The 25439-nt window shown below is 44.5% G+C and overlaps 1 protein-coding gene and 1 long non-coding RNA gene across 3 annotated transcripts in view; one reads left to right on the top strand and one right to left on the bottom strand.

The window, feature by feature from the left end:
* The window catches only part of LOC144785307 (uncharacterized), an 81290-nt gene that overhangs the window by 18032 nt on the left and 37819 nt on the right, over positions 1-25439 (bottom strand). Inside the window, exon 2 of the long non-coding RNA XR_013601823.1 lies at positions 15719-15807. This is a non-coding gene — a long non-coding RNA (uncharacterized LOC144785307). The remainder of the gene's footprint in view (positions 1-15718; positions 15808-25439) is intronic.
* The window catches only part of SEC14L5 (SEC14 like lipid binding 5), a 792673-nt gene continuing 776588 nt past the window's right edge, over positions 9355-25439 (top strand). Inside the window, exon 1 of one of the 2 annotated variants that reach the window (XM_078664277.1) lies at positions 9355-9402. The gene's annotated coding sequence lies outside the window, so the exon portion shown is untranslated. Of the gene's footprint in view, positions 9403-9647; positions 9700-25439 lie in introns of those variants that run through there. The other variant, XM_078664278.1, reaches the window with a different exon arrangement.

Here is a 25439-nt window from a genome sequence, read left to right as displayed (position 1 = left end):
AAGTCTTAGCCTAAGACTGCTGGTCCATGCTACCACTAGGATAGCTTGTCTATAATGTTGACTTTACAACCACCATCAATGAGGGTCGATTAGACTGGTGCACGGTGCCCACTAGAATAGTGGACATCATATGCCAGGCTAACTTCTCACACTGGGGTCGCTGTTAGAATATCTGATATGGGGAAACTCGTGGGCTAGAGTGGCGCTTCATAAATTATATTTGCCATTGTCGGAGGGGGGCCTGGGCGCTCCAAACTACAAACGATACTATGCTGCAGCTCAACTGCAATGGCCGATGTGGTGGCTTGCCAAAAGCAACCTCACTGAGGGGGCGGTGTCTTGGGACTCCCTGACACTACTGGAGTGGTTGTCTGGAACGACTACCCCGACCCAGAATCGGCGTGGAAACTTATTAATGACAGCGGCCAGATGGCATTGGACTAGGTGTTTGAGGCCCAGGAATCGTCCAATGCCTTATGCTACCAGCTTGGAACTTCTCCCCGGCAGGTACTCCTGTCGTGGACATCCGGAACTGGGGGCAAGGAAGCAGAGCGGGTTGGACACATGGGGGGACATGTATGCTGACTCTAAATTACAAAAATTTGAGGAATAGTAGATTTATACTGAGTGCCACAGGGTTTCTTTTTATTACAAGCCTTGCTGACATGCCAATCCTCGCAAGTATGGAACGCGGACCAGACAGAACCTAACACTTCACACCTATTACACACACTGCTCACTCATGGCCACGGCCGAAGAGCTATAACAGCTATACACACCTCTATCAGATTGGACGATCCTCCTGCATTTGCGACACTGCGTGCGTACTCAGATAGCAAACTGTCTACTACCCTGACTGATAAGCAGTGGTTACAATGTCTTAACCAACCAAAAATCATCTCAGTCAATGCCAGGGTAAAATATACTCAATTTAATTAACTCCATCATACTTACCTCACTCCCCACAGATTGACACACATGTACACTACCGCCATGGATATATGCCCTAGATGTCGAAACCCGGGAGCCACATTTACATATATGGTATGGAAGTGCACTACCATCCAAATATTTTGGTCTGAGGTGGCCACTGTGCTTACAGAAGCGGCAGACTCACGAGTAGAGATGGAACCCCTCCACTTCCTTCTGGGAGTCATGAGACACTATTCGTCCCGTAAGAACCTGAATACATTTCTGGATCTGGCTCTAGGCCTGGCCAAGCAAAAAATCACCATGACTTGGAAGGCACAAGCAGGCCCCAAGATCAATGCATGGCTCTTTGACCTTCGAAGGACGTTGTTTTCGGAATGTACAAATCAACCAGAGACAGCGGCACGGGTGTCAGTCCCCCCAAGGCAAACCCCTATACAACGGCAGGGATATTTATCTGTGATTGGGACTAAACTCTCGGCGGACCCCCCTTCATATCTTTACCTGCTATTGCTGTAACCCATGTTTTTTCCTCTTCTCCGCCTTTTCCCCCTCATGCCTTTTCCCCACTCTCATCCACGACATACATACCAATACACGTCTCATTACACCCCTATGATTAAATATACTTTACTTAATATTGCACCAGTCCAACAAAGGCACTTACGATGATGTTTTCTTATGTAGAGATCGGTTCTCATTCTCTTTTTCTTTTTCATTTGTTAATTCTTTTATTTGTATCCTTTGTTGTGTTCCTCTTGTTCAAGCTTGTAATTTACTCTGCAATTGTATGCAATTCATCGTAGAATTGGATTTGAGGAACAATGGCTGATTCTCTTTATGGTACTCCTGTTCCAATAAGATTGCATTTGGCTGTGCAGCGTTGCGGAGTGAAGCAGTAAGCCAGCCAGCAAAATGGACACTTAGGGGCCCATTAGGATGGCGTGCGGACCTGAGTCCGCCTGCCATCCTCGCGGTGTTGGGACCGGCCACCAGACTTGCCGCAGTCCTGCACCGCTAATTAGGATGCGACTGCCTCCCTGGCGTTCGTATTCCGCATTTTTGACATTGCGGCGGGTGCTGCTTACAGCAGCACCCGCCGCAATGCCAAAGTGCCATTGTGAGCTTTCCATGCACAACATGGCAGGCACAGCACGGTATCAAGTACATTTTATTATGTTGGCTAAGCAGGACTGCAGAAGTCGGAACGCAGAGTTCATTGCGCCAGGACCATTTCCTCAGCGGTCATGCCGCTGGGGAATCGGCATTTGCTTATTCGGAAAAATGCTTTTCCGTCCACCTCAGTAGAGTTTCAGGCTTTCCGACCGTGGAGGACGGAGCTTTTGAAAATCTGACCGCAGCGAGTTTTTAGTCCATGCATGATAATGGAACTGTGGGATATTCCACGGACCTGGCGGGTGTTTTTTTTCCAACACCACAGTGGTTGCAAGGCTTTTCTGACCTTCATTGTAATGAGACCCTATGTTTCTCAGAACAAATACATTTGATTACTTCCTCAGGTCTCTTTATGCTGATGGTCCTAAAAAAATCTTCCTGTTTATTCCCTTAGATCTGCAAAAGACAATGATGACAGCTCTCATCTTTTCAAAGATGGATTACAGCAACGCACTGTATTTGGGCACTCATAAACACTTGGTAAAGACACTACAATCTTTGCAGAAATGCTGTTCAAAATTCCCACGTTTGCACCCAAATCTCAATCACTGTATGGACTGCACTGGCTACCAGTGAGAAAAGGGATCTTCAAGGCACTGTGCCTGGTCCATAAGGCCCTCCATTTGGGCCGGTCCAATTTACTTTCGGGAACAGGTTTTCCTGATATATTACTAGTAGGAATCATCGGTCCAGCTCAGCACGAATGGTCACTATCCCTAAAATAATGAAAGTAAGATGAGGAGGAAGAACGTTCTCTATCTGTGCAGGGAAACTATGGAACTCATTGCCTCATACTCTATGCCTCCAACCTACCCTGCTGCAACTTATGAAGCAGATGTAGACTTTGTTTTGTATGGAAGCTATGAGTTAAGATGCTGTCAGAATAGGCGTTTTTTCAGTTTGACGGGTGGTTCTGCTGTCCAATCTCAGCACTAAGAACCCCTCAGGTAATTGCACACTTTATAAAACTATCCACTCCTCCTCCTCCTGGGTTCGCATGTTGAAAGTGTGTGATGCACTTAAACATTGTCAATCCAGGTTCTAATTTTCCTGAGTCAGGTACACTTTTCCATGCCAATACCCCAATGTCCAGTTATAACTGCACATGCTGATTCTGGAATCACACACCTATAATTAAGTACACAATGCATACCATGTATGCACTTGGTCCAGTTACTTACAGACAACCTTGCCTGTTCACATTTGCCCCAGTTAGGCACAGCACACATCCAGGAGTCAAACCCATCATTACACACATCCATCTACTTTCATGAATGTGCAGTTACATCTGTGCGCCTTTTGGGCATACAGAGTGCAGGGAAGCCTACATTGCCTCTGCCTACCCTGCTGGTAGCAGCTGGCACCAACTGGGTAGCGCCTCCTTCAATTCCTCATCTTACCCTGATCCACAAGCAGGGCCGGACAGGGTGTTTCCCTGGTAGGCCGCCAGGGTGGGTGCCAGTTTTCGGCCCCTGGGGGGGGGACGTTTTTGTTACCGGGGGTCGGCAATACCAGCCCCCTGTAACAAAATCGGCCTGAACCGGCCCTGACAAACAGCTCGGCCGCACCCCCCTCCCCTCCAGGGGGGCTAGCTGAGAAGTTTGCCAGGGCCGGTTTTGGTTCCCAATCCAGCCCTGTCCACAAGAAAAGAGAAACACGACAGCCTAAGAATTGATCCTCCGGCCAAGACTGATCTGGCCTTAGCGCTGCTTCTTTTGTTGAACTCCTCACACCCCACCTGGAAAGAGCATGTTAGCTTGGGTTGTGCCTGCTGTAGCAAAATCAAACAAGAAATATGTGACTAGCGAGCAAACAATAGCTCTGCATGGTGCACATGGTCATGCTTGACACTGGCTTGTCTGTCCCCTCAACAGAAAAGGATTTGGCCTCCAATCCCAAAAATATTTGTGAGCAGGAGATGGAAAATTCAGGAGTCTCTGGAGTTGTCCTGAGCCCTGTGCACACAAGGGGGCGTACATTGGTGTTACAGAAGGGGTCACAGACGCTTATGCTGCCCCTTCTGTAATACAGATTGCGCTGGCACATGTAGCTCCACCGCTATCGAGAGGGGGTTCCCTCGTTTGCTGTGGGCGTGGCTCCTTGAAAATTAGGTTATCACTCTGCTTTTGCTCCCACGCTGTGTTACTGACCTGGGAGCAGAAGCACACATACCCTTAGGAGGCGCACCGAAAGTGAGCCTCAAAATGGTGGCGCTCTGTCAATGCGCCTTCTGAGGGCAGCCTTCTCAAGGTATGAAAGGGGGTCCAATGAACACCTCAGACTTCCCCTGCGGGTGGGTGCATCCACTCACTGCACTTGGCTGCAAGGGGATCTCGAATCCCTTTTGAAAGTGCAGGTGGGTTGTCGCCCCGAAAAGAGAAACACATAGAATCTATTAAACAACTACTCAGTATTTCTTTTGAATGTGCTTCCCTTGGGGAAGCAAGTGTTTGCAACTGCCCTGAGGGCAGTGCATTCTACATAATGGTGCATTTTCCCTGCTTGCACCAGGTGCACCTGCTTAAAGTTGTGCGGGGGCGCAAACAGAGAAAGCGTGCCCTTATAGTAGTACTGGATCAGGTGCACTGTCCAAAAGCACGAAGCTCAGGAGCTACAGGAACCACAGACTCAAGAGGACTACAGGTGGTCATATACATGACAGAGCTTCGGCTGGGCTACTCTAACCACTAGATTGTGCCACAGAAGCTTCTGTGGGAAGAGTCAAGACAGAGCTAACTCAAGCTGGGAAAGAATGTGCTCAAAAGAACGTTGTCCATCAGATCACTGGTTTCTCCCCCACTGATGTTGATTCATCAAAGTGCCAGGGGTTACGGAAGTGACATCACAAGCCCTTTGACCGCAAATACATCACAGCAAGTGATATCATAGAACCTTTCATCCCTTGTCATCACAGGAAGTGATGTAATTTGATCATTGACAAGGGTGTCTTTACAGAAAGTGATATGATGTAGTGAAAAATCATACAATATGTAATAATTTAAAGAAAACAAAAAAGATAGCGTAAATAAAAGTGAATTTCAGTTCCCAATTTTAAGAATAATTATACTGCTGACATAATACTATTAGAATGCAGCCTCAAAAAAACAAAAATGCAGCCATCAAAGGCGATCTATAGCCATCAACACCAAAGCAGAGCTTCATTCTCAGGCACAGATTTCAATGTCAAGGCACCACCATATTGTGCTAACCACAACTATCTTTTCCTGGGACCAATAATAATTATTTATTGCATGATTAATTAAAATCTTACAATTCAAGAAACATCAATACTCAATCACTAAAACATATCTATACAAAAGAGATCATAAAATATATTAAATACTCAAGTTGAAATCATCATTATTACAATGCATTTGTTACTAATATAAAATTACCAATCATTTACAGTTATAAATTGGTTACTTTTGTGCAGCATCTCATATGCGAATGATACTCTAACTGTCAGCAGCTTCCCTTCTTAATATGCTTAAATCGTTAACTTCCAGCTTCTTTCTTATAAGCGTAATAAATTTAGTGAAGTTTGCCATCATTAATGTATCCCTTGGGTTAAAACAAGCTAACAGAGCTTGTCTACAAGAGTGTATCCCTCTTTCATTAAACCAGGTTTTTAAATATCTCTTTCTTTCAACCTTCAATGATGTACAAATGCAAACCAAATGTATAATGTTTTCTTCCCATCGGTTACATAGTCTACAGGGAGTTGGCTCAGTTGGTCTCATCCAGGGCTTAGCGTGCATTAGTCCCGGAAGGCTACCAAATATTGCAGTCATAAATACGTTTTTTATTTGGGTTGTCCATGATATTTCTAGATATGGATGCACTTTAAGGGTAGAGTATTCCTTCACCATCATCCAGGCATGTGATCTTTTAATAAATAACTCTTTATCGTTTGCCCCATATTTAATCCTATTGGATTTTTTAATATTGAGTATGCCTGATTGTTCACTAACCCTGCCTGATATTTAGTTGTTTTTCTCGGTGTAATAAACGGGCTTGGGTAGGAAGGTTGGGACGGCCTCGTAACTTTTATTCCCCAAGCCAAAAAAAGGTCATTTTCTTGTATGATACGATCTGTAGAGGAGGATGAGGTCCAAGTTACCAGGGTTAGTTCTTGATTGCTGCTTTCCTTTGCCAAAAATTCAATTGATACAATATCAGTGCTTCTAATTCTTTCTAGAGCTGGTATTGCTTTACACAATCTCAAGATGTTACCACGATTCAAGATGTCATTGTTTCCGCTGGATTTATATTCCGGCTTAAAAATCAATTGGACACCTCCCTCCTTTTGAACTTGTGTTATTATTTTGGCTTTTTGCAGTGGGTAACAATAGTTTGGTAGCTCTTGCTCTTTTAGCTCTCCTGGGACCAGTCATAGTAGCAATACACATAGGCTCAAATATACATGCCCACATATGCCCTGTGGGTCTTATAAGAGCATAATAATTAAATTGTGGCTGATACTATATGTTCAGGTTCTCCTTGTCAGAGCCAACCTGCAACCAGGCTGAACAGACCCAGCCTCAGGCACAAATGTGCCTGTCCAAAAAAGTAGACACTCACCTCACACAGAATTTCCTCTCATTTGCCCCTCTTCTGTCACAAAGAGACCACATGCATAGAACACCAGGAAAAATTGATATTGATACTTGTATGGCTAAGTAGTATCCAATATAACACAGTTAATTGCCACGGTAAGATGAAAGACTAATTCAGCCATCCATGGATTTTAATCTAAGAGAAAGAGAGGAATCCAGAGGCACTTAAAGTCAGACAGTAAAGGTGCTGTGTTTCCCCTTAACCTCTGCTTGAATTTAATAAAGACAGACTGGGTTATGAGGTCTGGATAAATGAGTTGAAGAAAGAGTTTTATCGGTTTTTACTTTTCTTGGTTTGAAAACTAGCCAACACATGTTTCACGACCCAAGGTTGCTTCATTATGGCCCAACAAATACTAATCCACACTGTCGCAAATTATTATATGCATAAAAGTTAATATCAAAAGCATACAGTGAACATGACCAGTTACATTATAAGGAAGATCAAAGGATAATAACGGAAAAAAATGACTATTAGAATCACACATGAATATGACTGAAAACTAAAAGTTATTATCTATTAGTTTTAATTAAGATAGAAAGCTTAAATAGACCCTTTTGAACAACATTAGGACTTAAAAATGGAAAAAATGACTGAAATATAAATAACGCAATCTAAGGTAGAAAACGCAGGGAATACCTTTTCATGTTAAAACACCGCTATAGTATACGATTGGCAAGCATAATGGGCTTCCAAGGTACAAGCTTGCTGCTGTATAAAAAGATCAAAGTATACTGTGCATCGTACTCATCAATACATTTATTTAGACACCCACCGATTCCATGCTAGCACCAACTTTCATTTTAAATGTAAGTTGAAGCTCACTATAGAGGGTAGCACGCAGGATGTGCACATTATATGCATAAAGGTTTTTATTTTATACTGACCAACCTTCAAGCACCTGTGTTTTAGTGCCTTGTTATCGGTAATGGTAAGTGTTAGAATCCTATCTATTGTTATACATATTGTGCTGAGACCCCTGCCATGCTAATTTCTGCCACTGTGACACCCCAGGCTCTGCCTACACTCCCATGGCCCCATTAGAAGTGGAGCTGCTGCATTTGTTGCTCCGCGAAATGGATCCAAAGAACAAGGGGGCCAGGGTTTTTGTTCCCTTGTGAAGTTGTTCCAAATATATGAGTCAATGGCAAAGCTAGAGAAATGTGCTTACAGTAGACAGTTATCTGCTGTATGACATTAAAACTGGCCCTATCTTCATGCCCTTAACAACATTAATGCCCAAAACATGGATTGATTTACGACGAATAAGTGCTAAAAACATTAAGGCAATGCATGTCAGCGATTTAGCTCATCTTTTATTTCAAGTTTAACTTCATCTTGCTTCCCTCATGAGTTAGCTATTTAATCGTGTAGTGTTTCTTTCTGTATTTTTTTCGTGCATACTTTAATCTGTGCAGGTGTTTATGAGGGGCTTTGATTGAGAGCTTTGATGCTGACTCTGAGCAAAAAGCAAAGTGCCTGACAGTGGGTTGGCCTCTCTGCAGAGCACACAGAACTAGGATCATGTATTCCAGTAGTAATAGCAATTCTCTCCAAATGTGTGTGAAGTAGGTCCACAGATGGCTAAATATTTGCAGGGAAAATGTAAATTCATTGCTTAAATGTGAAGGGAGTGCAGTGTATGTTTGGAAGTGGTGAAGTGAGGGAGATGCAAGGAAAATGCATTTGAGGCAGAGTGAAAAGAGGGTGCTGAAGAGGAAATAGAGGTGGTTGAAGATGTGCAGATGGACGAGATGTGCAGAGAATAAGGACATACATATCTAAAATAAAGCACACAGAACAAAGGCCAAAACGCCTTTCACGGGCCTCAATACTAATGAAATTTCAGAACTGAAACATTTTCAAGGTTAATTACTTATAACAAATCCTAGTTGTTGCTCATTCATGTTAAACAGCTAACAATTATTGCCAAAGCCAAATGTGGGTCCTTCCCGAAGCCAGGTTAGAGCATTTTCTTCCAGAGTTGATGCTGTATGCATTGCAAGACACTGGGCAAGCACACACTTTAAAAGACTAAAGTTGTCGTGCTGTACAATTTGTACATTACTTTTGAATATATTAATGCAGTAGGATATAGGGCAGTTTTTTATGTGTGTAATATTTCAAAACGATACCTTCCCACTGCTTTATAAGCCTTGCTTTATCACTAATTGAATTTGCTTTCAAACGCACCATTTGGCAATCTTTTTTCATTTTTTTTCTCTGGAGCCTGGACACCACTTTCTTCCATTAAAAGTCATACCAAACTTTCACACCTCACCACTTTCAAATGTCAGCAGCCGCCACTGGATTGCTCACCTTGAACACTTCATTTCAACTAAAAAACACACATTTGGACTTAAGTCGAACCCAAACCCAGTGCTTCACATCACTTCGACCCTGGAATCCATTGCAACCTTCAACGTGGACTGAGAACCCGTAGCATACCAGCTCACACCCCACAAAGCGACCTTCTGTAGGTTTCATTTCTGGCAGCACTTCACCTCAGCCCCCGTGCGGCGTTATGTGACACTGTCGACCTGCCTCTCGAGGCTGGAATTTGAGTGGCCTCTGGGAGGCATGCTGGGGCGGAGAGCACTGGAGGGTTGATACAGCCTTGGAGAGCAGTCCTGGAAGAGAGCCGGAGAGCAGGGGACGAGGAGGGGATTACAGGACGAGGTGAGTCCTCCTCTGCCTTATTGGGTGTGTGGCCACTGGAAGGCGCCAGTGCTGGCGGAAGGGGAATGCTGGCCGGCACTGCTGGGTGGCAAAAGCCCTCTGTATAAACAACAGACGTGAAAGTGGGGGCCCAGGATGGCCACGCGCGAGCTGGGAACCTGTAGAATTGAGGCAGACCGTTTTACTTCGGGCACGATTGTTGCTGAAAGGAAGGCCCTTAGTTAAAGTGCAAGCATAATGGAGGGCTGCAAGCCGATGCGGTGGGGAAAGGAGACTTGGAGTAGGTGATGCGTTAAGGTGTGTGGGGCATGTGTGGGATTCCGCGGACTTTAGAAATGATGTCATAAAGTGAAGGCACAGAAGTAGAGCGCGGAAATACGGTTTGTGAGACTAGGCGATTCTACGCCCTAGGACTTGACAATGAGCATTAGGCGGTCTCACTATGTCAGTGTGGCACAACCTGCAGTGCTGGGGTCGGACACGCCCATGCTGTTGTGGGGAGATGCACCTGTGATGAGTGCCTTGAGAGAGCATCCGCGAAGAGGTACCCGACAACCAGTGCGAGATTTCCGTGAATACCAAAGAGCAAAAGCGTAACATTTAAACATATCAAACATTTCTTAAAAATAACTCGCATTAAACGAACAGCGCAAGGGCTGCAAACTTCTCTCATGAACAAATGTTGCACGCTTATCAGCAATGCATACTTCTGTCACTGACAGCACATATGCAACACGCCGGGGCCAGCAGAGGGAACGTACCGGCCTTTTACAGACATATACAGTTACAGGACGCCAGCCAGCAGACATTCACGCTTTACTGTCACACAAAGAGTAGACACACACGAGGTGAGGTGACAGTGGGGGGGGGGGGGGGGGCAAGCGACCTTTGTACAAACAGAACAAAGGCACCACAAAGAGCACGCCTTCCTCGCGCACGGACCAGCAGGGCATGTGCAGCAGGCCACTTATGTCGATTTTGGAACAGATAGCAACCATTAAAGCATACCTCACTTACAGAACTGGTACATTTTGAAAAAACAGCTAGTCAAACGTACCGCACTAAACACACACATGCTCCCACACAAACATGAACAAGCAGCAGCACTGAAGACTTCATACAACATCTACTCGGTAGTTAAACAATCGATCAATCAAATAAACTTTATTCGGCTTTTGCAAAAACCCGTAAAAGTCAGGTGCCGTAAAAATACAATATTTAAAATCTATTAACCAACACATTACTGAATCACCTGTAATTGCTAAACAATTGATACTAAATTTCCAAGGAAAAAAACAATAAAAACAATTTAAAAAGTACATGTGAGAAGTTAGACTGGCATATGATGTCCACTAGTTCTAGTGGGCACCTTGCACCAGTCTAATCCACCCTTATTGATGGTGGTTGTAAAGTCAACCTTTTAGAAAGCTATCCTAGTGGTATCATGGACCAGCAGTCAATAGGATAAGACTTCAGAGAGCATGTGAAGCTAGTTGTTTTACCAATTATAATACCTTGAATACCAAATGAAAAGGCACCACACAAGGTATATATCATATATATATATATGTAGTTATTCTAAACACAACCCCTCTGGACTCTTTATGAGGTCAGAGGCAAAAGTACAATACAATTACTTCATAAGCATACAATAAGTTGCACAAATATACGTTCTGCCCTAGGGACCTCAAGAACCATATACTAAAATAGTGGTATAAGAACCACGTCTGGGTTAGAAAGCAGGCCTGGGGCCTGGGGAATCGCTGGGGCTACTCTAAACAACCAAAGTTTAGGAAGTAGGAGGCCCACGGGAGACGCGTGCAGTGTCTAAACACAGCCGCGAGTTACCATTGACTTTCTATGGGAAACGAACAAGTTACAATTTTAAAGATTAAGGACACTTCTAGGTTAACTACAATGAAACCCTTTTAGACTAGGACCCTTGGAGGGCCAAGCACCTCAGTGCTACCAGTGGACCAGTGTTACCTCACCCACGGGAGCCGGGTGCATAGGTGTCTTTTGATGTCGGGTTTCGTAGTCGATTTCAATGGAGATCTGCAAAGAAGTGCTGCAGGCGACCAGAAGAAAAGTGTCCGGGTGGATGAAAGGGTGGATCGAAGATCTGAAGACCCTGAAAGCAGAAGGGACAGAGTCTGGGTCACTAGCCAGTGACCAGGAAGAAACGAGGAAGGAACCAGGCGATGTCGGGTGATTTCAGGTGAAGAAGGTGAAGCTTGTCTCTGCAGCCACGTGGTCCAGGCGGTGTCGACGACAACCAGGAGCTGGATTTGAGCTGTGCCACAAAGGATCTAGTTGACTGCAGTGTCGGTGTATGGATTGGAAACAACAAGCTTTGGCAAATGTAAATGTGGTTGTACTTGTAAAGCGCACTGCGACTCCAAGGAGTATCCTGGCGCTGAAGACCGCTGGGGAACCCGTCCTGGTTTTCCCTGTGAGATGGTCCCTTTCTGGGTATCTCCAAGGTGAAACCAGGCATCCCCGGCGTCTGTGGGGGGCCGTTGTAGAGATCAGGCAAGCTTAATGCCCAGAGTTGCTGAGTGTGTTCCCTGGTTAGGGTAGGCACCGAGGCAAGAATTATCGAGTCCGTTTTGACCCTGGTCCACGACCCTGCCGCGTCGGGAATTGAACCCTGGTCCCAGGCCGTTCTCTGTTTACGGGTCTGCCGCCTCTAACCAGTGCAATCCTCGCATGAGATGAAGACTGGCTTCGGTGCAAACCAGCAACGTCTGTGGTGCTTCTCCTTTGTAGGGAAGCTGGAGCAAGCCTGGAGCAACCAGGAAAACAAGTTAGATTTCAAAGGAAGTCCTCCGGGCGCCCACTAGCCAATGGACTAGGAACTGGGAAGACACATCGAGCTGAAATGCAAGAGCGGGCCCCACGGGACACTCGCGGAGTCTGTAGGGCTGAGCTTCAGTGCAAATGGTGCTCGGGTCTAGGGCTTCTCAAACCCCAATGCACAACTGCGACATACCTCAGGAGTTAATGCAGTAAGCAAAATGCAGGATGTCCAGGAGTTCCGGTCCCACTTCTCTCATATCCACCACGGGTCTCAGCTTTGCTGGGATCGTCGAGCAGGGTCAGAAAAGTCTGGAAGTTTATGTCCTGTGTCGCAGAGTCTTCGAGTTCTGGCGGGAGCCTCAACAATGCAGACCAGTAAGTTACTTGGTGGTGCCTGTTTGCACAGGGTGGTCACTCCTTGATCACAAGGGAGATGTCTTCCATCTTCCAGTCGAAATGGAGCATCGAAGGTCCAGGATATGTCTTTCAAAGATTAGTCCAGGGTAATCTAAAGTCCTAGGGACACAGCTCCTATACTTATACCAAGTTAAGGGGTGGGATTACCTGGGAGGTCCCTCCTATGGGTGGACCTGAGAAGGGTGTGGTTACACCCCTTTCCCTTTGTCCAGTTTCACGCCTGAGCAGGGCTGGAGTGCCCCAGCAACTGGTTTGAACCGGGCTATGCATGGAGCACCTTGTGTGCCCCACGGCAGTGTCTGGAAAATGCATTCTGAATGCAGCCCTCCCTGCCCCAATACACTACAGCCTGTCTGGAGAGGTGCTGGCACCTCCCTTGACAGGAAACCTATTGTCCAGGTCTCCACTGCCGGAGTTTTGTCCAGCAGCAGGAGGTCAGACTCGTGTCTGTGGTAGCAGCATCCATTTTGTGATGCTGAGGCTCTGTTTAACTTTAACCGGGTTTACCAGTAACTACATGTCTTCTCCCTCTAGAAGGGTGGAATGCTACCGCCGCCGCCAGGACTGGCGGGGGTGGGGGTAGTATTCCAAAGTGTTTGACACCTTACACGACATGTTTTGAGAAAGCCAAACCAAAGTTAGCATTAACCGCGAGGATTATAATGCACTTAAGAGTATATGGTATGGCTATATCATAGAACAGCTATAAGGAGATGTTTCCGAAAGCTGCAGAGGGGGTCAACTCATGCTAGGGCACCCTCTCACATAAAACCAAGCACTCTGCCTCCAGGATTGTCAAGGCCTGCTATAGGAGTGACTTATAGGTGCATATGTGTCTATATATAAGGTAGATATAGATATACTATATCTAAGTAAGGGGTGATTACACCACCTTACCCAGGCTGGGTGAACAGCCTGTGGTGTCAGTTTGGAGTGCCAGCCAGGGGTGACATAATACATGCTTCAGCCCCTGGTAGGCCTTGGGTGCACCTATGCCCTGGGTACTTAGGGTACACTATACAGGGGCTCACAAGGGTGACCCAGTAACCAATCTGGTATGTACCTAAAGTACATGGTATCAATCTAGAGAGAGAACAGCTAGGCTGTGGTCCTCATTAGCAGGGCACAGCCAGTCTAAAGTCGAAAAAACAGAAAATCACAGCAAAAAGTGGGGGTGACCATAGGAAGCAGACCCTACTCTCCTACACTTTTAATGGCAATAGCTAAATTGTTAATGAAAAAAGTAACATGGTAATTTTCACGGTATGTAGACAGTGTAAGAGCAGGTTGAGTTTATTGTAGTAGATATTTTTGATGCTGATATTTGTTTGGTAGATATTTGTGTTGCAAGAACCTTGTTAGCTGTGTCGCCCAAATGTAATGATGCCTGTGTCATGAGGTTGAGTATTGCATTTTGACATCCCTGACAACTTGCACTCATATTAAATGTCAAAGCAAGGAGGTAGATGCAACTCCCAGAAGTAAACCTCACCACAGTGAAAGAAGACCACGCAACATGACCCAAGTTAACATAGTTTCAAGTGTCAAAGTATTGTTATAAACTCCCGCTATCTACACAATTGCCCTTTGAGTCTGCTTCTTTTTCTTTCTAAATGCACACCTCCTCCGACTCCTCTCTTTCCTACAGCATCACGATCATGGAAAGTGTATTATGGTGTGATACTGTATATAACAAGTCAAGCATAAATTACACACCTGAACTGTGATCAACGACCTGTCCGTGGGAAGATAGCTCAGTGAGATATGCTCTAGGTCTCGAGTGGGGTGTATATATGTGTGTGTGTGTAATCTGCAAACTTCACACTTAGTCATTCATCCTTCTGAAGTAGATCAACTGAATATTAACACCTAGTATTTACAGTGCTTTAAAGTGACAAAAACCACAGATAGCAAGCATTATAAAAACAAGTTATCACGTTTTATGGTTCTAATATTTAAACCAGTCATATAATATAACACTATTGTCTAGAGAATTGTTTAGGCACAGATGTTATTCACTTATTTGCTTCAGAGTCGGAAGGCTTCCTTGATGAAATTCAGATCGGGTATTACATCTGACTTTCAGCAGTACCAGTTGAGGATGTAAATGGAGCCAGTGGAGTAAGTGGGTCGTGCCGGGGAAAGTGGGTGTGGTCTCTGACACACATTTGAGCACCTGGACTTCATATTTTACAAATTAAGCACTGGGAAGGATCAGAACCCTGCTGACTACTTTTCTAGAGTGCCTGTTTAGGACCACGGGACTCCATGCAAGACAACTGAGGCCTATAGCGACATCACTGTAAAATCAAACACACCAACTGCCATTTCTTTGGCCCAGATTTCACTGCCATGATAGTGACATGTTAAAGCTGAAGGATATAAATACACAACAGTCATGAAACCCACACACTCCACTGCTCACCAGCGATGAAGAATATCAAAAGTACAAAAATGTTAAGGACAAACTGTCCATAACTCAGTAAGGAGTTATATTATGAGGGTTGAGAATCCTGATTCTGGAGAGTCTGAGACGGAAAATAATTGATGTAGCCCTTGAAGGACTTTGTGTAATTGTTGTCACAAAACAAGCTCTCTGAGATCAAGTATGGTTTCCTTACCCTGATGGCAGGGTTAAAAAGGAGTTAAATGTCTGTCATTTATGCAACTGCCTTTCTACAAAAACTATTCATCACACCTTGAACATGTCAGAACTCCCAAAGCATGCATGGGAGAGAATAGCCATTTACATTTCGGTCCATTTGACATGGACATCATCTTTTGGTGAATATGGATGAATACTCAAGATTTGCACTAAGTGAATATCTTTCATCGAAAACTCAAGAATGAGTCATTGACAGATTAGCGGGCTTCTATGCGACATGGGGTGTTTTAGCTATAGTCAAGTCTGATAAGGCTCACTTTTCAATAGTCGAGAGTTCAGAGCTTTCTTGGAGTATTTGAAAATAAAGGATCATAAGAACACGCCTCTATGGCCACAAACCAAAAGACGTGTTAAGCATTTTATGAGTACCCTAAAGAAAGCAATGCAGAGTGCCACTCTTGAAAAACTCAATTTGAAAACTTTATTGAATCCTACCTTGAGATCTTATTGTTTAACACCCCAATCGGCCACAGGTGAAAGTCCCGCAACTCTGATGTTCTGGAGAGCAGTGAATACCAAGATACCTCAATGGACCAATCAGAGAAACAAAGATGAGATGACAATTCATGAGAAGGACTTGGTTAACAAACACAAATGTAAGTGTATGCCAACAAAGGATGACATACAGAGAACATTGTCTTCAAGAGAGGAGATCAAGGGCTCGTACAACAAATGCAGAAAAGAAAATCTGATACTCCTTATAAGGCAGAACCTTTCCAGTGGTGTCTACTAAGGGGCACATGGTGAATGCCCAGCACCCTGGGAAGTCTATTACTTGAGACTCTTCTCATTTTAGGCACTTGACCAGTCTTTTATCATATCTAATAGTTAAAAGAGAGGCTGAGTCTGAAATATCAGCAACTGCTGTTGCTTCTACACCATTGAAGCAGATCCTGGACATCAGTGACAACACCTTCCAGTTTCTCAACACAAGATAGGGTTGAGCAATTAAAGCACCAAGATGATTGATTGAAAAGTTTTGAATATAGATGTCTATCTTCATAAATATTTTGTAAAAACCTTCTTTTAAATTTAATAGAGGGGGAATGTAGTATCTTGCTAATTCAGATCTGATGGAACCCTTTTGGATCCATATGGATTACGTAGAAATGTGATGTAAGTGTTAGAGGGCAATGCACTGAAGGCTGGTTTAGAATGTTGAGTTTGCGGTTACATACAGAAGAAAAAAAAGTGTAGTACTGGCGTGGTCCTGTTGGAGGGTGAATTTTTACCTGCATAGCTATCCAAGGACACACCTATCACCTGCACAACATGACCCCTGTGTAGGCCCTGCTGTTTGGAAGTTACAGGCCTCAGTTACGTTGCCCTGAGCACTGCCATTTTCACGGTCTCCCCAGCGCGGCTTCTGAGCGGCTGCTCTGAGTCCCCTGGCCCCTCCTGCCCCTAATTAATCATCCCCTCCGACAGTCCTTTACAGGTACCCAGGCTGGGGAGGAGACTACACACCCTGATTCCCAACCCTCCTGCACAGCATAATGGGACAATTCACCCAGGTGTCACTAGTCACACCTCCGCGGGGACCTCAGCTCAGCCCCTTGCTAACATCACTGTCAGGGCCTTTCCCACTGAAAACTCAAAAGGAAACCCCTACTCTTTTGGCTCCAGTTGTCTGGGCATCCTCTTTTGTTCAGTAGGCTTGAGCTGGCCCATCACTGGTACATTGTGACAGCTGATTGGTTGATGCAGATCCTTGTTAGCTCCCCTTTCCTCCTCGGGAGCTGAGTGAAGCCCTGTTAATTTCTTCATTTGTGTGGGGAGGCCTTTGTTCCTGCTTCTGGAGAGAAAGAAGATTTGAGGGTCTGAGAGGTGAAAGATTGAATATAAAAGACATTGTTTTAACTGTATATCTCCCACACAAGTATCCTACCTAGATTAGATACTTGAGGTTGGGAGGACATATTCCCACTAGGAGCCCCTCTCCACCCTTCCGGCCCTGGAGAAGATCTCTTCTCCAAGTGGCCATAGTTTGAGAGATTGCTTTAACTGTGCCAGACCTACAACATGTAACACTGTACTAAATGTGAATTAATATCGCTGATTGTTATTGTTTTTTTTTCTTTTTTGAATAATAAAAAGATTTATAAAAAAAGATATCTTCTTGAAACTTTCATATTTGGGTTTGGCATACAGATTCCACCCCAGTTTTATACATCACTGGTTTCTATAGGCTAAAGGAAAACAAAAGCACTCTAAGGCAGACTTCTCCGTAGGTGTACAATTGTTTGTCACTGCAGACAAGACAGTAAATCACACTAACTTTCCCTATGAGGTTACACTAACCTTATAAGATCTACCCAAGATCAATATCTATTCCTGCAGAGTCCCCTCTGTGAGAGGCTACCTATACGCAGTGACTGGGTTGCACAAAGTAGGAGTTGCACACATGCAGTCCTTACACATGTTCACCTGCATGTGCATATGTGTAAACACGTAACCAGCCAAGTGATCTTTACCCTTGCTGCGTCGCAGAGACCTTATCTTAAAAGGCGAACACTGGCGATGAACACACACAGCCAATTTACCATGAGTTTACCGTGGGTGAGTCCCCATTTATGTGTTCACTCACAGTAAAAGTAAAAAAAACAGGTGATAAAAAGCAAAAAATCCGGGCTGATTTGATGGGCAGTGCTCATTGCATTACACAAACTCAAAATAGTGGAGTACACATTGGTATGATTTAGTATACAATAGACATATATGTGGAGTTAAGTATTGTAATCCTATACTATGTTTCTGCTCTAAGGCCCTAAGTAGATATCACTCCATCCAATCACAAGATGCTCAGTCTTCCCAAACTTGGAGTTTCTAGGGGGAAGAACACAAGGACCGATTTTACTGGTCAGAAAATCAGTCCTGTGACTTAATTAGGTATGGTTCAAGCATGAGCTGCATGTACAAGTGTAGCTGCCTCCCCCGCCTCACAACAGGTGGAGCATGGAACAGGAAAACCATGGAATGCTATCCCCTGCCTGATATTAGCCTGCCCTACCCCTTGTTACCCTGCCACACCCTGCCCTACACAGGCCCCATACTCTCATTTACCCAAAACTCAAAGCAGCTGGGAAAAAAACAGCGGATTTGTCCCTTGAATTTTGACAGCATGTGAGTTTGGTTTTATTAATTCTGGATCTGCATTTAATTTCCCAATCCCAGGGAAAAAACGTGGAGTAACCAGATTTAGATGTGAGGATTCCAATGGGATTTGTTAATTTGGGCTACTCTGTATGCCTTACCTAAATGCTGCTCATTCATAATTGGGCCCTTCCTCCTGTTCTATTACATTTGTAAATACTAATCAAACATGAACGTTATGAGGGATTAAGGAATGAGTAAATTGAGAAGCAGCCTTACTCAAGTTCAGAAAGGAAATGAAGGGGTACTATGGTCTCAGTAAATGGCCCAAGATGTTTCATGTGAAATCTGTGAATATAAATCTTGTAGACTAGTGGCAATTCTAGTGTGTTTGACCTCCGAGCCTCAAAGGATTCACAACAGTAATGCAGTAAAGCAGTGTTTCACTGCTGACATACCACTGGTGACACACCGCTGCTGGCACGCCGCTGCTGACACCACTGCTGACACAACGCTGCTGACACACCACTGCTGACACATCACTGCTGACACACCAGTGCTGACCCACCACTGCTGACACACCACTGCTGACACACCACTGTGGACACATCACTGCTGGCACACAACTGCTGACACATTGCTGCTGACACATCGCTGCTGATGCACCGCTGCTGGCACACAGTTGCTGACAACCCACTGCTGACACACCACTGCTGAACCATCACTGCTGACACATCTCTGCTTACGCCGCTGCTGACACACCACTGCTGACTCCACTGCTGACACACCACTGCTGACACAACAACTGCTGCTACACCACTGCTGACACACCACTGCTGACACACCATTGCTAACACACCACTGCTGACACACCAGTGCTGACATGTCGCTGCTGACACATCACTGCTGACACACTGCTGCTGACACACCGCTGCAGACACCACTGCTGACACACCACTGCCAACACACGACTGCTGACACCACTGCTGACACGCATGTCAACAAAAATTGTTTCCTGTGGACCGAACCCTAAGGCTACTGCTAGTCACTATATATCCTATTATACAACACGCTCACACGCATTAAAACTATCCACATACATGGAGAGAGCAGTATAATTATAAACCCCCAAATCCTTACTTATACATCAGAAGCAATAGTTTCCCAAAAATAAATCCATTTATTCTTCAATTTGATCCAGGTTATGATTTAAAAAAGCATAGGTTTAACAGGTATATGGGTAATCAATATTTATTTTCCATCAGAACATCGTCATAAAACACAGTAATTGCATACTGTAGGAGAGTAGGGTCTGCTTCTGATGGTCACCCCCACTTTTTTGCTGTGATTCTCTGGTTTCTTTACTTTAATGTGGCTGTGGGCCTGCTAATCAGACCCACAGCCCAGCTGTTCTCTCTCTAAATTGATAGCATGTACTTTAGGTACATACCAGATTGGGTATTGGGTCACCTCTGTGAGCCCCTGTATAGTGTACCATAGGTACCCAGGGCATAGGTGCATCCAAGGCCTACCAGGGGCTGCAGCATGTATTATGCCACCCCTGGCTGGCCCTCCAAACTGACACCACAGGCTGATCACTCAGCTTGGGTAAGGTGGTGTAATCACCCCTTACTTAGATATAGTATACCTATATCTACCTTTACAAATAGACATATACACTTATAAGTCACTCCTATGGTAGGCCTCGATAATCCTGGAGGCAGAGTGCTTGGTTTTATGTGAGACGGTGCCCTAGCATGAGCTGAGCCCCTCTTCAGCTTTCGGGACCATCTCCTTATAGCTGTTCTATGATATAGCCATACCATATACTCTTAAGTGCATTATAATCCTTGCTGTTAATGCTAACTTTGGTTTGGCTTTATCAAAACATGTTGTGTAAGGTGTCAAACACTTTGGAATACTACACCCCCCCCACGCCAATTCTGGGGGCGGGGGTAGCATTCCACCCTTCTAGAGGGAAAAGACATGTATGTTACTGCTTTACCCGGTTAAAGTTAAACAGAGCCTCAGCATCACAAAATGGATGCTGCTGCCACAGACACGAGTCTGAACACCTGGTGCTAGAGGAAACTTCAACAAGGATGGCCTGGACAATAGGTTTCCTATCCAGGGAGGTGCCAGCACCTCCACAGGCATGGGTTATGTGTATTGGGGCAGGGAGGGCTGCATTCAGTGAAGGCATCTAGACATTGCCTGGGACTCACAAGGTGCTCCATGCATAGCCCGGTTCAAACCAGTTGCTGGAGCACTCCAGCCCCATCTCTGGCGTGAAACTGACGTGGACATCTCGTATCCAGATCCTGGTCATCGTCGAAGCCTCCTGGACTTCGTGGCTTAAGAGACAACCCCACCTTCTTCACCTTCAAGCACGCAACATTGCCTGGTTCCTTCTTGGTTCCTTACTGGTCACTGGCTAGTGACCCAGACTCTGTCCCCTCTGCTTTCAGGTTCTTCACTTCACCGATCCACCCTTGGATCCACCGGACACTTTTCCTCTGGTCGCCTACAGCACTTCTTTGTAGCTCTCCTTAGAAAACGACGACGAAACCCGACCCCAAAAGGCACCTATGCTCCTGGCTTCCCTGGGTGAGGTAACACGAGTACTCCGGTGCTCCCGTGGGCCTTGGTTCTCGAAGTGTCTTAGTCTAAAGGGGTTTTGTCGTAGTCCATCCGGAAGTGTCCTTAAACAGTAACTTTGTAACTTCTTTGTTTCCCATTATAAGTCAATGGTAACTCGCTACTGTGTTTAGACACTGCACGTGTCTCCCGTGGGCCTCCTACTTCCTAACCTTTGGTTGTTTAGTGTAGCCCCCACGATTCTACAGGCCCTAGGCCTGCTGACTAACTCTCACGTGGTCCTTATACCACTTCTTTAGTATATGGTTTGTGAGGCCCCTAGGGCATAACTGTATTTGTGCAACTTATCGTATGCTACTTGAGTAACTTGTGATGTACTTTGACCTCTGACCTCATAAATAGTGCAGAGGGGTTGTGTTAGAAAAAAATACATATATATTTGAGATATACCTTGTGTGGTGTCCTTTCATTTGGTATTCAAGGGATTATAATTGGTAAAACAGCTTGCTTCGCATGCTCTCTGAAGTCTTAGCCTAAGACTGGTGGTCCATGCTACCACTAGGATAGCTTATCTATAAGGTTGACTTTACAACCACCATCAATAAGGGTCGATTAGACTGGTGCAAGGTGCCCACTAGAATAGTGGACATCATATGCCAGGCTAACTTATCACAACCCCCAAGGGGAACTATATGTCAATGGCTCTTGTTTTAAATTACCAGATGGCAATACAACTGTTGCGTATGCTATTACTACATTGCATACAGTAGTTGAGACATCACAAGTTCCTTATCAGTCGGCCCAAGCTGCTGAGCTTGCGAATTGAGTGAGGGACTGGTTGTCAATATTTATACTGACAGACAGTACCCCTTTGGGGTCGCACATAACTTTGGGGTGCTCTGGGCAGAGAGAGGGTTTCTCACTTTGCATGGCACTGAGATTCAGCATGGTCACCTTATATTGACTTTTGTCTGCTTTGGCACTCCCTAAGAAATTGTCCATAGTAAAGTGTAGTGCCCAACGGGAAGTTACTGACGATGTAGGAAGGGGAAATGATTTTGCAGATCATACAGCAAAGGAAACAGCCCAGACTAAAATGAAACATTGTTTGTAGCAGGTCCTGCTAGGTGGGTACCTGAAGTTAACATGTTTGAGGATACACTTGACAATGTGAAGGAGATACAAAGTGTGGCTACAATAGAGGAATTAGCAATGTGGCAAGAAATTACTGCACAATTGAACGATGAGGGATGTTGGATGGATAAGTCATTTAAGCAGAAATGGATGTTGCCAGATGCATATGTTCTTCCTGTGGTCACAATGGTATGCAGCGCGTTCTTGTTATTTTGTATACACAATTTCCCTGTATGTTGCCAATCTAAGGATAATTCTCCCATATTTCTTGTCATCTGATGATTCATCTCCTCTGGTGACCATTTGGGCGCTTTAGTCAATCCAGTGACATTAGCTAATGCTGCTCAGAATCTATCTTCTACTTAATCTATGAATATCTTTTCAACATCAGTCACCAAACAAGTTAGATCATGTTGATGGGCATAAGTTGCATCTAACATTTTAACAGGGTCAAAGTATCTTGAAACAGTGTGGCTTATTTGGGAATATGCATGTTGACTTAAAGGTTTCAAAATAAGAACTTCTGAAAGAACTAAATCATATTTTGAATAAGAATACTGATAAAGGCTCTACCTGAAAAAAGATTCAGTATCCGACTACAAGAAATACAATAAGTTAAGGGTATCTGGTGGTAAGTGATGCCTTCAGGCATGGGCGCAGGCATACGAATGTAGCAATGCCTTGTGTCCATGGTATCAACATATTTGTGAAGCAATCTAGTGTATGAATATAGCCCTGGGCAATCTTTTTAATGTAAATCGGTATGTAATCCTGAATCTTCTAATGAAGAAATGTTTCAATCAGCTATAAATGATGATTTGGGTTGAGGCTTAACCTTCTCCTCTACAGCCTTTGAGAGACTTCCCTAACTTACCCTACTCCATGTTCTACTCAGAGCAACCCTAAATGTATTCTTCTTCAGCTCGGACCTAAGCAATCTTCTTATCCATTTCCAACAACCCACAAAGTCTCTTATCAAAAGCAGTTGGTTTCAGAATCTAGCAGTGACAAACATTCTATCGAAAATGAGTTCCATAAGAGAATGACATAGTTCATGCAGTTCCACCAGAAACTCACTGGGATCCAGCATAGGAAATTTGAACATATTCAGGACAACATGTCTCACATGACTAATTCTTGTCAGAATAGGAACGTTGAATAGTAAATGTAATTGATACGGAAAGTCTGGTAAAAGCAGATGAATTTTCACTATTGTTCCAAAATCATCCAAATTCTCACCCCCCTCCCCCGGCCATGTGCTGCCAGATAAGTCCATTCAGGGGAAGAATATCTCTGCAAGGCACCCTCGATGTCTTCAACCTCCTCAAGCAGGCCCCCCCTCCTTTGTCACCACTCGGGTCAGATTCTTCAGACATCTCAGGAATAATTAGAATATCAAGTTTAGTTGACTACTTCAGTCTCCCTCTCTCCTGTCTCCTGGGTCAGCGTTCTCATGCTGTCACTCACGGTTGTACAGCATCAGTCCCTTCATTAAGCCAAAGACAAGCCCGTCTGCGCCCGTCCGCGTCCTTCCGGGGCCAGGAGCTAGAACCCCTTGCCCCTTTTTTTTAAAGTAAATTTGTACACTCTTCCAGTCAACTTCTTCAGTTACAGACTCCATGAAAATACAAATGCCTTCACTCTATCTGCCTAATAAAATGCCCCCTCCATGCATTCACTGCACTTTCCGTCTTTGCCCTGCCCCAAGAAGTCGGCCAAAAGTGCTGACCCCTCATTTTTATAAAATGTATTTACTATATTGCAGGTCTTGACCCAAGCACTCCTCTGAGATTTATATTTTATTGAAGGGGAACAACCGGATGTATTGTTCTTAACTGAAACGTGGCTCCACAAGGAATCCAAACCTGACCTTGTGCAAGCCCTCCTACCATATTCTGAAAAAAGACTGGGAAAAGAGGAACGGTGGAGGCATTGCTATTATTCTGAAAGATTAGCTGAAGTGCCGCATTGAGCCTGATCTTATCCGAGACTGCGAAAATCTTCTTTTCAAAATTTCATTCTCTGCCACTCTCACCTTCTCAGGAATTTTAATCTATTGTTCCCCAGGTCCCTGTGGACAATTCCTTAAATCCCTTCCGAAAACTGTTGCCACGTTAGCAAGCTTCTCCCCCAACTTCACAGTTTTAGGGGATTTTAATCTGCATTTAGAGGACCCTATAAAAACTGCGGCCTATGAACTTACCCAAGATCTATCAGCCATCCAACTAACTGAAAAATTCAATGGTACCACCCATAGTAAAGGTCATACCTTAGACCCAGTCTTCTCCAATAACAAAAAGCTTTTAGTTGGTGACCCTATCCCTGTGACCTGGTCAGATCACTTTTTAATCACCAATCACTGGAATACTCTGACACAAACAACAGCTGATCAACCAATCTGCAGTTGGGAACGTCCATGGGCTTAATTACTTTTAGAATCTTGGATTCAAGCCCTTACAAATTCCAGGCCTATGCTAGATTCCAATCCTACCACAGCGAAGGAAAAAATTAGTCAGTGGATCGAGGCCTCCTTGGATGGAGTCATCCCCATCAAATATAGCTAAAAAAGGGGCAAGGGAGAAAGTGTCTCCCTGGTATTCCTCTAAGCTTCAGGAACTCAAACAAACCTGCAAAAGACTGGAAAGGAAATGGAGGAAAGATTTCAATGTATTAAATAAACAGAAATACAAAGTGTCCATAAGTATGTACCAAACTGAAATAAAAAATGCACAAGCACTTTACTTTGAAGCCCCCCCGGTATATCTTCTGCTTTGTTAAGAATCCAATGGAGCGCCCTCCTTCAGAGACACCACCTGATCCTACTACAGCCGGCTGCAATGAACTTGCAGAATTCTTCCACCAAACAATCCAAGATACATATAATATTTTTCCCTTCGCCCTCTGCCCTAGCAACCTTTTCCCAAGAGATAATTCGACATCGAACACCAACTGGAGGAATTCCCAATCATGAACTTGGACACTCTATCTCAAATTTTCTCCCAGGTTAAAGCGGGGTCTCCTCGCAACCCGGCACCCCTCCATCTTCTTTGTAAGGCAGAGGAAGCTATACTCTCAGTTATACTGGAAGTGTTAAATCTGTTTATTTACACCTGCCAAGTCCCTCTATCCTGGAAACATGCCATGATGAGAGCTTTGCTAAAAAACAAGTTTAAACCCTGAGGTTCTGAGGTTCTAGGTGATTACCATCCCATCTCCCTTCTCCCTGGGATAAGCAAGAGCCTAGAGAAATACGCCAATATGATTCTCTCCGAATTCCTAGAAACCCACAACCTATTGCATGCCTCTCAAACGGAATTCCGACCACAATATG

The sequence above is a fragment of the Lissotriton helveticus genome, chromosome 10, assembly GCF_964261635.1.
Source record: "Lissotriton helveticus chromosome 10, aLisHel1.1, whole genome shotgun sequence".
Taxonomy (NCBI): Eukaryota; Metazoa; Chordata; class Amphibia; order Caudata; family Salamandridae; genus Lissotriton; species Lissotriton helveticus.
The sequence above is the reverse complement of the archived record's forward strand: the minus strand, read 5'-3'. Positions and strand labels throughout refer to the sequence as shown.